This window comes from Cupressus sempervirens, chromosome 3 (assembly GCF_028749045.1).
Source record: "Cupressus sempervirens isolate cs-2001-9-10 chromosome 3, ASM2874904v1, whole genome shotgun sequence".
NCBI classification, from domain to species: Eukaryota; Viridiplantae; Streptophyta; class Pinopsida; order Cupressales; family Cupressaceae; genus Cupressus; species Cupressus sempervirens.
The window spans coordinates 824,060,017-824,072,020 of record NC_143120.1 but is presented as its reverse complement, the minus strand read 5'-3'; positions in this window follow the sequence as shown (position 1 = coordinate 824,072,020).

The following is a 12,004-nucleotide window of genomic DNA, read 5'->3' as shown; positions in this document are numbered from 1 at the left end:
AACCCATCAAAACCCATGCGCTTTCCAAGCACTGACCTCTGCAAAGGGTATGGGTGACCAAAAGGAAAGAGGGCAGATAGCACTAAATTTAAACAAGACCCACACGCAACTACCCACATCACATCAGCTCGCAACCTGCAAGAAAATGCTATGAAAGGACAGGTTGACCCAAGGAAGATGTGCCTGACACAACAAAAAGGTGAGGGTGACGCCCAAGAAAAAAGGTCACACATCAAAATGCATTCAATCACTAAACAAGAAAATTTAGTGCACTCTCCAAGGGAGAGAATCGACCCTTGCACAAAGTCAAGAGGTGATGTACAAGTGATGTCACCCTAGACTGACATTTTTTTACCATGCAAAAAGGCTAATCATAACCTTCCTAAGAGCTGGCGTCAAGTGGATGCAAGGAATAAATGCATAAAGTTAATATGGTAAGAAAAGACATTAGTAGCTTGGAAATTAAGATTTTTATAAAGTATTGGTTTTTATTTCATTGAGGGTCTATTATTTTATTAGTCTGTAATAGCATCAACTAAATTTTGTGTTTGCCATACAATTTCCAGAATGATAATGTGCTACTACAGGCCTTTTTACATGCATTTTGAAACTTTCTTGATTGGTTTGAGTCTTACTATGGAGTCTTAAAGGGTTGGTGTTCTATTGATTAATGATATTAACTAATCATCTTATTTTACAACATACTCAACAAAACAACTATTGCAAGATCATCAAAATCTACTTAAACCTCTTATGATTTCCTGGTTAATAATTTTCATGAACCTCAGATGCTATGCATTTCAATGATACCCACATTACAAGGAACAATCATCTACATATTCATTTAACTATCTATTATAACTGATGGAGCACAAATTAAATAACATAGTGACTAAACTAATCTTAAGGCAATTGAGAAAATAAGGAGATCAGGATGATGATGTTCTATTCATTTGAAGGGAGTATCTAACACACAAAGTTCTTGCAAATTTACTTCCAGCACAATCAATCATGAACTAAATCATATCAAACTCAAAGGAGATACCATACATTTTCAAATTGAAAACTTGCATAATTGAATATCCTCATTTCATCTTTTCTTTGATATACATTCATATGATGAAATAAAATATGAAAACTTCAAGAGAAGCAAAAATTACTCAATCACTTATTTTATTATCAACCTGATTCAAGGGCTCAGCCGGGAAAGAACCAGGAAGAAAACCCAGCGTCATGGCCACTACAACAAAATTGAAATACAATAATCATAGGATTCCAATCTCCAAATTTTCAACAATCCAAAATAAGTTTCCTTCATGGCCCTTATCAAGGGGTATTTATCTTTTTCTACATCACATTTCTGAGAATCGGGGAGGGAATAGAATCTGATCAGGTGACCAAAAGCATGACCAAGAACAATTCAAACATGCATATACATACAAGGTTATCACAACATGATTCACAATGAATCAAAACTAGGGAAAGGTGGATTCTTCCAACTAGGAGAAGTCAAGCACAACACCAAACAGATGCCCAATCGGGGCTATATACCAAGAACTTCCGTTCTTCCATTTCAACATACCATAATCATACAAGGTTTGTGCTGACAGGTAGGGGCCCATAACACCCTACCCTTTCTCCCTCTTCTCATCTTGAGAAGAGACTCTACACTGGTTGGAGTCTGACTAAACAGACCTTTCCCAAAATTGGTCACTTCTGCCCTCTCCAAGGGTGAGTAATACCAAAACACCCATGCAAGAAAAATCTCAAAATTTCAAACATAAAAATGAAAGGAAATCATCCAAAAATAACAGGGTTTTCAAAGCTTCCCAACATACCCACAAACATACAAACATTGAAACAACAACAAGGTAGCATAAGCATGAAACAAGAATGAAATCTAAACAAAGGAGATGAGAATTCCAACCTTCACAAAGAGGTAATGGCAATGAAAAAGTTTGAGTAGAGCTTCCCTTTCCTTGCTTCAATCTTCAAGAACTCCTCTCTAAATGTAGAGATTGGGTAACAACCTACACTAGTCCAAGAAAGGCCTCTAAATAAGCCTCAAGCTCAACCACCCAAAAAGATCAATAACTACCCCCACCCACTTGCAATTCTAGAAACTCCTAACTCAACCTACACTATGGTTAAACCCTAAATGGAGGTGAGGTGAGGTAACTCAAGATAACCATGGTCAATTTTCGCACAAAGGCAAAAAGAGACTTTTTGAGTGACCTCAAAAGTCAATAAAAGGGGCTTACGGGTTGGAAAAGACCCCTAACCCATACCCATACCCTTTGGGTATAATTATTCCATGTTTTGAAGCCTTAGGAATAGGTTTAGAGCCAAAAAAAGGCTAGGAAAATAATTAGGACCAACTAACAACTCTAATATGTAGATTAAGTACTAATCTGAATTAGGGTGACTAAACTCGATTAAGAACCCAATAAGCAACTGACACTAGCTTAAACTGACTTAGGTCCAAAGGGTACACAGCTAACCCTAGCTAGCATGGTGAAGAACATAAATAATTTACAAGTGTCAAGTGACACTAAAAGAACATAGTTACGAACATTAACATTCACTGAACACAGAGAGATACATACATACATCTCACGATACAATACTTGAATTACGAACAACAAGGTTTCCAAAATTAACACATAGAGATCAGTTCTATTCCTCTGTCGGTTTCCTTGGCTAAAATATTTGCACACTCATTGTACACATCAGTAGTCCTGAAAATCACATGTACATATGTATATACGTATCAAAATTTCACATCAATTGGAACATACATCACTTAGGGTTTCATTCATCCTACTTATATTCTTAATCATAAAGATTCCAAAATCAATGTGTTAATCCTACATTTTACTTAATTCATCAACATACATATACCTAAAACATTAAATGACAAACTCAAAAATTTGAAAATATCATCACACAGTATGAAATAATATAATATGTTCTAAGCATCAGATAAAGTCTCGACATCTCGAATTGTGAGCAACAAAAAGATAAAGTAACAACTAAGGCTACGAAGGGTCGGGGCAAGGCCTCACATTGGTTGAGTAGCAGACAGAGATCTTAATAATATGGACAATGGTTTGATCATCTGGTAATGTGTAATTACTAACATGTTTGGCACGTTGTCTTGATGACGTGGTTAAGTGCACAAAGTTTGAATTGAAGATGTATGAAATTTGTACCTGAATTACAAAGAGAAGTTCAGAGGCAAAGTATTGGGAAAGTAGTTCCTAATGTATATTTTCTAGATTACATCTGAGATGTAGTAAGAAGATGCACATTCAAGTAGTGACAGAGGACAATCAACTGATGATGTCAGCAAGTGCATAAGCCTTAGTATCACATGTGTGAAGTTTTGTATAGAATATGAGATGAAACTGCTATTGTAATCGTAATCAATTAATTATCTTATTATAATTAATTTGGAAATCCTGAAGGCCGACTTAAGGAATTATTATGAAGATATGGAATAAAGAAGAGATTTTTTCCTTGTTTATAATGTGGAATGTATGTTATGATCATTGTATGAAGTGCAAAGTGAGAAAATAATCAGATTTCTTACTAAATACATGTAAGCAATCCAAGGGATTATTGAATGTGAGATTTATAATTTGTTTACAAGATCAAAAGGAGCAGGAGTTCGGTTGATAGGATAGAGAAAGAGGAAGGAATAATACAATACAATTCTATTATTATGAAAGGAATAATACAAAGATCTTTTAGATAGTGGGTTCATTGGTCTTGCCCTTGAAGTTGTTTAGGTAGTGGATTGAGTTGTCTTCAACAACTCCTAATAGGGTTGGAATCTCCTAACAAGGATTCAAAGTCTCCTAATAGGGACTCTTATGTACTGAATCTTGTAATAGACTCCTAACATGGTCTATCATCTAACAAGGAATGTTTATATTAGGACATCATCTTGTGGGTACCATCCTCACCGAGGTTTTCCCTCTTATCAAGGGCCTTTCTTAGATTGATGGCTTAAAAGAGTTTCACAAGGCATGCTAGAAACTATTGTCAACTAGATTGCACCCATATGCTAAAATGAAAATTCAACAATCTATTGAAACATGGGATGATCCTTGGCCTATGGGTATGCCATGATAAGGGTCAACCTCCAATATGAAGGGTCAACTTCCCTTAAATCACCTATTGAAACTTGACTAAACTTGGTAGGAAAAGGGATAGAAGAAAATAAATAATATGAACTAAACTTCAAAAACTAAGGTTATTCATTGATATTATGAAAGTGATGCATCTTTGAAAGGAAAAATCACACCTAAAAAAACTATATAGTACCTTTTTCACAAGTTTTGTTTTACTAACTTTAGGCACATGTAATACAAATGGGTGTGGATTCTTAAAAGAAGGAAACTAGGTTCACAAATTTCAAACTTGAATGGACAAAAATCCCAATGCTTAACATAAAAAGTCATTTCTCACATGCCTCTTAACCATTAAACCTTAAATAAAGGATTCTAAAGATCACAATGAGTTGGAATATGAAACTTATAAAAGACAAGGATAAGATTAATAAAGCCTAAAGAATCATTTCTGCATATTATTTAGATTGAGCAAAGTGCTCAAAATTGTAGCATATAATAGGACATGAGCTACAGACAATAACATCTCTCCAAGGAGAAAGAACCAACTCCAAGGAGGTAGAATGAAAGAACTAACTGGAGAAATGCCAAGGAGAAAGGTATAAATATGCCCCAACTCTAAATCTACATCCTTTTTACAATCTACAAACATATCAATGACTTCAACCAAATCTAAGAATAAAAGAGGAAATTGGTGCCAAATCCAATCTAAAAATATTTATATAAGATCCTGGCTCCAAGGATCATATTGGTCAAAACTAAGTGTTGAGAACCTCTTTATAATCAACTAGTAGGTGTGGACAATGTAGAAACAATGTATTTTTCCTCTTGAAAAATTTCCCACTTATTCAAATACCAAACCGCATAAATTTGGTATAATCAAAACCTCACCATTTCATCACTTTTGCATTCGAAGATTACATATAAATGGAATGGTTTATAGAACATCATTCATTTAAATGTTTATAAAATTGACATGTACAAAAATAAAATCACCCCCCACCCCCCTCAAAAGGACGTACACATACACATGTTTCACTTTCATTCAAATGTAATACCGTTATAACTCCATGGAGAAAACAAACCACTTTAATCTTGCAACTAAGGAATTTGATAATTCTAAATCACTTGCTTTTAGTATAATAAAATTTCCCCAATCCATGATGAGAATGAACTTAAATATTTCAAATTTTGGGCTTTTTCTTTCTTCTACCTCTCCATTGTTGGTTTGAACTTGAAAGATACTTTGATGTTGCAACATACAATTTTATCTTTATTCTTGTCTTGTTATACACATCTCCATTGTTATTTTCTCGAACTAGAAATTATGGAGGCCACAGGCTTCTTGGTTGTTGTACTATTTTTTCATATTTTTTCTTTCAAAGCTTTGTGACCCTTTTTAGGGTCACAACCTGCATCCTTCTTTTATGTGTGATTCATGAATGGATCCTATTGTTTTTAATGGAGAATTCTTTCACATTGTTATTTGTATGGGAAAAGAGGTTTTGTATTGCTCAAAGTTGTGGATTTTCAAGCCTTAATGCTTTGAATCGAGGGCATCATCTCTTGAATCATATGATGTTATTTTATTTTTTGTTTGAAAGGTATATGTTGTGGCTTGTGGCATCATTCTTGTTGATGCTTTTGTGTAAAATTTTCTAAGGTCGTGACCTTTATGTAGAATGCTTGTATCCTTAACTTTTTTTTCAAAGAGGTTCATGGACCACTATAATGTTGTCTTATACTTTGATTTCTTGTGAAAGAATGATGGTGGTTGTTTTTATTTGATCACATATATGAGGGTTTTTATTTCTGAAGTTAGATGCATGTTTCATGCTTTAAAATGCATATAGAATGCTTTATTCTATCATTGACAAGATGATTTTGATCTTGTATATAGATATGCATGTTGTTCATATATGTTATTGAATGATCTCTTGTATCTTTATTATATATACGTAGACTTTATCATGGAAAATCATATATGGGACATGGAGTCTGAGAGATGCATTTATGTTTAGGCTTGTAGGTATGAATGCATCTAATGAATACTTGATTTCATATATGATCATTTTTTTCATGTATATTTCTATTATGATCAACCTTTGATGAACATGAAGGATAAATACTTTTTGTTTCTTGATAAGATCATACCTTCTATATACATTCTTCTTTGATGTTCTTTTGATGTTCAAATAGTGGATATGTTTTTTAATGACCAAAACTTGATGTATTGTTGTAACATACATGCTTCTTTACTTGTCATCATGTTTTGTACTTAAATCTCTTCATGATAGAAAAGATGGAGTTGAATCTTATGTCTCCAATTCTATGCCATGTTTTGGACTTGGAAATGAACATGAAATCTAGATTTAATAGGGGTGCTATGCCTACATAGGCTTTTTGTTTCAATGCATATGATCGCATTTTAAATGTATGGTGAAGTCATGCTCTCCAAGTGCATACTTTCTCTCTTCACATTCTTTGGTTGATTCATATCTTGTTTCTTTATATTGTTCGTATACGCATAGTTGTACACAATATATGGTTACATTTTATGATCTTGGCATACATTCTATAGTAGTATTTATCACTTTGGCCTTACTTTGAGATGGCACACACACATGCATGTATTTTTGGATTCTTTTCTATCTTTTTATGTATGTGTGAACTATATTTTTGAGCTTGATCATGAACTCTACACATGCTATTGATGTGTCATGATGGCTAGTCCACTTTGTATTATGTTGGAAATATTGATGCATCATGATAGTTGATCCATTCTTGAAATTTGAATATATTTTAGACATTTGGTAAAATACACATGCTCTATGAGTATGTACCTTGTCTATGAGATGTTCTCTTCTTGATGCCAGATTTGCATTGCTCTCCTTCACTTTCTTGTTCTAGATTGTGAATGTGGGCTTCATTTTCTCTTATAGCGCTAAGCTCATGATGATGTGGTACTTCTGAATTCTTTTCTTGATGCATTACTTTCTTTTGATAGTATGATATTCTAGGCCTATCATGCTCTACCTTCAATAATCATAAGCCTCTAGTATTATTATTTTTGAACTGCAATAGTGCAACTCCTTGGTGCTAGAGTGATTCTAGAAATTTGTGATGAGGGATCTACCATTCTCCCTCACAACACTAATTTAGAGGATTGAGAGGGACCTTTTCTCTTTTTCAAAGGCTTTCTTACATGAACGATCCTTGATCCCAAAAGGTGTTCAAAGAGCTTTCCTTTGGGATTTTTGGATTTTTTGGGAAAGGAATTTATTGCATTGAAAAGCACATAGTCTACATCACTTGCATATGGAATTGGAACAAAAATGTCAGATAGAACATGGTATATCCTTCCTTTGCTTTATTTTTTGCCTCTTATGTATGTCTTGGATATAGCCAGTTGGGTATTTGATGCTTAGGAATGAATATACGTGTGCATGATTATAAGATTGCTTGTAGGATATTAGCTATAACAGTCCCCTCCACCCCACCCCACCACCCACCTTTTTCTCTACTAAAATCCATGTAGTTTCTATGGTAAGTTGGATGTTGGAAGGATGTGGGAGTCAAATTAAAGGATCAACATCTACATTAGGCAATTTTTGGTACCCTACACCTCTCTTATTATTATGTATGCTTATACTCATCTTTAGGGAATTTAGTATGTTTATTTCCATGCTCATGACATGTGTGAGCCCATTCACTTTGTTGATCATCATTACATGCACTTCTTATTGTGTACATTTGATATTCCATTAAATACATTCATAATGGTTATAGTTGTACATATAATATTGTACTTTACCTTCCCTTTAGCATATACCTTCATTTTAGCTTATTTATATGTGTATATGTACCTTAATTTTTTCTTTATCATGCAAAATGAATAGAACTTTTAATCAAGATTACATAATAATTACAAACTAGGGTATTGTAGAAACAAATTCACCTAGTGATTAGACCTATAACTATCACCAATTGAATGATAATAAGAAATGATAACAAGATCAATTGCATCTTTACATTTACACTTCTTTAATTAAATCTACATTTCATGAAAGAGGCTTTACTAGTGAACTACCTAAATAGAACCTTGTTTTTGTATTGACATCTCTTTACCATGCTTGGCTTTTGCTATTCAAATCTAGGTTTTATTGAGAGTTATGTGTGGAAGCCCCTCTTTCTCTTATATTTTTAAATAGTTTACCTAAAAAATGTAGAGGCCTACATCCTATTAAAGTGCTTCCATTTTCCCCCTAAATAGTAACCATATATAGAAAGTGATTAATACAAAAGGGGAGTGTAGTACAAAGAGAACAAAAGGAAAAGAAATATCCATAGATAGAAATACAAGACCAAATCAATATGAGCATATTTTATCCATCGAGGGAGTGAGGATAAAAAGATATTAGGTTAGATGAATGAAAAAGAGAAGTATCAAAGATGATAATATAAAAAGTATGTTTCTGGATCAAGGAATGAAAATCATAGATGGAGTTTATGCCAAATGATGAAGTTAATACTTTTGTATATGGTGATCAAGGACCACAGGTGTGTTGCCGTCAATGCCAAAGGGTGAGAATATTGTCATAACTAATTTAGAAATGAAGTGATGATGTTTGGTGGCATAAATATTGGAGAAATTTCATGTGGATATTGGCTATTGTTGATGATGAGTTGATAAATATTGGAACAAGATTTGATGACACATAAATCAGTTATATGGTTGTCATTGATGTCAACTATTTGACTAAGTGTTTTAATATTTACCACATATTCATTATAGAAAATAATGAGTTGTAATATGAATTAAGCATTACTATCTTACAAGAAAGTTAAGTGATGTTTCATGAAGCTATCTTTATGATAAAACTCATTATGTGAAGTATTCGGTAAGTTATAAGTGATGAAATCAAACAAGGTACAACTAGTGATGAACATTTAAATAATTTGAATATTTATTCAAATCTATAAAGCATTAATTAGAGGGTAAAAGCACAAACCTGTGTCATCTTTTATAAAGAAAAAGGATCCCTGAACACAAATTGTTCAACTTAAATTACATAAAAGTGGCATTTGTGTTTTGAATTTGAAGATGATGTATACTAATAAAATATGTAAAATTGGATTAATTTTATGTCTATAAGTTTCTTATTATTTTTAGAAATAATTTATTTATTTTTTAAATTTTGATATCTTTTATTTTAACTGTGAAAAATATAGAGTGTAGTTCCCATCAAACATGTATATGCAAATAATATGTTTTTCCTTGATTTTGTAATATGTTATAGATGACATATATAGATGATGAGAAAAAATAAATATTGGGTTTTATGTATATCTTAATTATTATAAGTATTTGAGGTCAACCTTATCAGAAATCAATGGTTTTTTCTCTCCTCAAAACTTCCCTATAAAATCTAGACCTTTCTTAAAATCAATTACATATTGTTGAAGAGGACTATCTCCTCTAGTGCTAACTACCAATTTTTATTTTTATTTTTATGATTTACTAATTTTGTTCTTTTTTTGAGGTAGCATCTTCTCAAACATTAAAATATCTACTTATAATATTTTGAAGCTATAACATATTGTAACTAATCAAAACACTACGAAATTCATATGATACTTATAAAGAATCCAAGATCTATAAAAGAGTATTTTTAGTTTTTGGAAAAATTTGAGTTTTGATGAAGAAATGAGATTTGACCTAAACAAATTTAGATGTCCTAAAAGGTGAAACATATATGTGCTTTTACCATGGATTGTTCATTGAATATAATGGAGAGTGATGCCTAGATGATAATTTTAAGATAACACCATAAAAAATTTATATGTAAAGGTATTTAGGTGATCTACAAGTGATGTTAACAAGAATAGATAAATAGGTGAACTAGACAATAAAATAGGTAAAGATGGAAAAATCAATAAACTAAGCTAAATAGGTGAATCAATTGAATAGGTATAAAGGATGAATAAGTGAATGGGTACAAAGGATGAATAGGCGAACATGAAACAAGAAGGCTTATCAGTACACAAAGAATACTTTGTAAAGATGTGAGGTGTAATTAGAAGATTCAAATTGTTATTGGGATCAATGACTAGTTTTGGAAAGATGGAAGGTATATGTGTGAGTTATGGAAGAAATTAATAACACATTAATCAAGGTGATATATTTGAAAAAAAAAATTGCAAATATTTCCTACATGGTCAAAGTGACTTATCGAGTTGGGATAATTTCCAAGGTATGGATCAAGTGTGAGTTGATATGGCTAGGAGAAAATAAAGCATTAATGGTTAGATTCATTGTACTTAATCTAGACTATTAGATCTAGGTTGAGGGTTTGATCTTAAGGCAATGGATTTAATTTCTACTTAAGGGTAAAGAAAAAAAAGAACTATTTTTGTTATCACAAGTAGAATGAGAAGTTGGAGAAGGTTGTGATCATAAAGGAAGATGCAAAATTGAGTGAAGAAAGAGTACAAATTATGGTATGCTATTGAAGTATAGAGCTTAACTAGATCTAATCTAGTTTTGGTAGTATAGATTCTAAATCATTTTGTATATGTTAATCTCTAACCATTATAGAAAAATATCCCTTTCTGGGTGGATCCAAATAGGTCCCATTATAAAATCCTCTAACTAGGTGACATTCTAAAGAGTGTTCAAAATCCTCTAAAAAGGTTACTTCTAGAAGGGTAAAGTGTAACAGCCCACTAGGGAACCCAAAAGAAACTAACCTAAAGTTTCACTAAGTTTGTGATGAAGGGTGCTCCCCTTAATACCATAAACCAATAATAGAAACAAAAAAACAACAACAAATGTGAGAACAAAATATGGACTTCTTATTTGTGCCACAAATGAATTATTATAGAATTCACAAGTATAATATGCAAACCCACATGGATGCCTTCATTACAATAAACTGCAAGACAAGCTGCGAACTATCACCCAAAGTTGTCCTAGACAATGTTTGGGCCTTTCTTAAATAGGAAATTTTATGCCACTAGGGAATGTTCTAGACAATGAACCTTAATACCTAGGGCTAATAGACCCTAACAATAAATATAGAATCAACCAAATACATCTTTGACAATTATTTTAGATATTTCGAGTACCCCAACTTTAAAAGGCCATAACTTACGAACCATTGCTCTGATTGGCTATTAGAACCACTTTTTGGAAATGCCAGCTTATGATCTACAGACTTGAAACCACACTAGCACCCTTCCGTTGAGTTTTCAGACCTCATCTATGCACTCTAAGGCCTTCAACAATGAGCCTGAAGATTTTTCTACAAATTTTTCCACCAAAAATTTGTAATAACTTCTCTGATACTTATGGTTGAGTAATGAGATTTTTATGGTAGGATTACAACTCTAAAATGAACCTTCCTATAGAAAATGAGAATATTCTAAGCTCCTATGACAAACTTACTAAAAATAGCTAGTTCCCATAAATAGTAACCACCCTGCCTACTAGTCCTTATTAAAATAGAAAATATTGAAATAAAAATATTTTTGGGTGATACAAGATTACTCTTACACCTAGGATGCTCCTACATTAGTTTGTCAAACATTTTTTTAAAGATAATAACATCAATAGATAACATAGCGGAAGCATTAACTCACATACATACAACCATCATAAAAAGATTACATCTCTTAGGGTTATGTGATGTTGAATCACATGTAAAAGATACATAACACTATTTAAGTTTCATTTAAGTTCAACTATTTTGAGTGTTCAAGTTGTAAAAGATACATAACATTGTTTAAGTTTCAATTCAGTTCAACTAGTTGATAACTAGTAGTGTTTCAATATACCCAGACCTCCCAATGTAGAAACTCGGGCTCTAATA